Source organism: Sorex fumeus, unplaced genomic scaffold (genome assembly GCF_029834395.1).
Source record: "Sorex fumeus unplaced genomic scaffold, SorFum_2.1 ptg000044l, whole genome shotgun sequence".
Lineage (NCBI taxonomy): Eukaryota > Metazoa > Chordata > Mammalia > Eulipotyphla > Soricidae > Sorex > Sorex fumeus.
This window is the reverse complement of record NW_026606101.1, coordinates 68533481-68535774: the sequence shown is the minus strand read 5'-3', so window position 1 is coordinate 68535774 and position 2294 is coordinate 68533481. Positions and strand designations below refer to the sequence as shown.

The following is a 2294-nucleotide window of genomic DNA, read 5'->3' as shown; positions in this document are numbered from 1 at the left end:
TTTTATATGAATGCCCACTGGCTGCTTAAAAACATTTGCTGAAAACTGTAGCACTGTAGCACTGTCCTCCCATTGTTTATCGATTTGCTCGAGTGGGCACCAGTAATGTCTCTATTGTGAGACTTCTTGTTACTGTTTTTGGCATATCGAATACATCATGAGTAGCTTGCCAGGTTCTGTCATGTGGGCGCAATACTCTCAGTAGCTTGCTGTACTGTGATATTTAATTGCGTCAAAAATACATTCATTTACTATGAGCCCTTTGTTGTTTTATTGTTATGGTCAGATTGTATTCACAGAATAAACAAATATCAACTCACTGTTCATCGATGCTGATTTATATTATTTCTAAAACTCAAAATCCATTTGCCAGAAATGCATAAAGTTGGGTGAATCATCTGATCTGCAATGATTCCCACAAATGAAAAAATTAATATGATGTAGAAATAAATATAGATATAAATAGTAAAATATAAAGGTATTGCTATTTGTGAAATAAATGGCATGATTTCAATGCACCTTATTCTCTTGTGTGATCTAATAAATGACTTTTCTGGCTGCCAGGAGGGTGGTGGTCTTCAGAAGCATCGTCACTGTCACGGGCCCCAACGCCTCCCAAAACAGGAGTGATAAAGCTGGCCTTCTTCTTAACAGCTTCAAAGTCCGCATCGCCTGTAACAAGATCAGAGACATAATTGATACCCATGTCAATTACAGCAGCACCATCTTTAACCATATCAGATGTAATCAGCTTTGGAACACCTGCAGCTACTATTATATCAGTCAGCTGTGTGTGGATCTTCAGTTGTTCTCTGGGGGTGTATCTGTGAGCTACTGTCACAGTTGTATCACCTCCTGGCTGTTCATGGTCTCCATCAATTTGCAAAAGCATGGCTATGGGCATCCCTACATTCTTGGATCTTCCAGCCACCACCACATTTTTCCCGAATGTTTCAATTTCTGTTCCTTTGATTATTTCCCAAACAGTACTGGCAGTTGCAGGTATGAGGCAAAGCTGATCAAGGCACAACCTTCCAATATTGATAATATGAAAGTCATCGACATCTTTTTCAGGGGCAATTCCATTACATCTGAATTTGGAGATCCCTGGCATCTCCAAATCAGCCACTTTTGCAACAAAAAATGAAACAAATAAATGTAGCGCTATCCCATGCTCATGGACTGTAAGTCTCCAAAGATAACAATATTCCCAAATTAGTTAATAGATTCAGTAGAATTCTAGTCAAAATCCTAGCAGGATTTTTAAATGATTTTCCAGACAGGAGAGATAGTACAGTGGATAGGGCACTTATCTTGCACATAGTCAACCTGGGTCTAATCCCTGGCACCCTGTCCCTAGCCTGTCAGGAGTGGTCCCTGAAATAATAGCCAGTAATATGCCCCGTGCACAGCCTGCAGCCCCAAACCAAACCAAACCAAAACAAAACAAAAAATGACTTGCCAAGCTGGTCCTAAAATAAATATGGTAATGTAGAGGACCAAAATAACCAAAGCTCTCAGATAAAGAACAATGTTGCCGCAGTGTTTCTCAACTCTTTTTGGATCATGGTTCCTTTGGACCTTGTTGCCTTCCTGTGCCATTTCCCTCCATCCTACTAGTTGGTCCCTAGCCTTGTGCAATCAGTGGCACCCTGGGAATATTCTGAGGATCCAGGAAGCTTTATGGCTCTCATGGCACAAAAAGCTGAGTTAGAGGACTGATACTCTCTAACGTTGCGTCATTTACCCGGAAACTACAGAGAAGGCACAACGACATTAACGTGTATAGACATACAGACCAGTGGGACAGAAGGAGAACTCTACAAGTGGTTGCACACACATGCAGGTCATGTTTGGACAAAGAAACCAAGATAATTTTATAAAGAAAATATTTTTTAACAAAAACATTTCCAGGAGGAAGCAGAGCAGGGCTTGGAATGTGAGTCTGTCCATTCCAGATCCCACAAAGCCAACATGGGGGGAAGAAGGGGAGAAAGGAAACTAGAGAAGAGGGTAGCAAAAATCATGGGTGAAGCGTGACCCCTCTAGACTTCCCTGTCCTTCATCTGAGGAGCCCAAAGAATACTTCATCTCTGGCGAAAGGTGGGAACAAATATGAGTCTTGTCCAGAAAAGGGTTCTGGAAGCCCAGGGAGTTGGCACGGCAGCCGAGCATTTGCCTTGTGTGTTTAAGACTCTGGGTTTGATCACTAGCAACATAGAAAAACAAGCAACAGATTACTTCCGGGAGATACTATTCCAAAAGACCAACTGACCAAGGTGCCCCCCAGGTTG

The 2294-nt window shown here is 41.8% G+C and overlaps 1 pseudogene; it reads right to left on the bottom strand.

Moving 5' to 3' along the window:
* Window positions 1-537: 537 nt before the first annotated feature.
* On the bottom strand, window positions 538-1114 carry LOC130030691 (bifunctional methylenetetrahydrofolate dehydrogenase/cyclohydrolase 2, mitochondrial-like; annotated as a pseudogene).
* Window positions 1115-2294: the final 1180 nt, after the last annotated feature.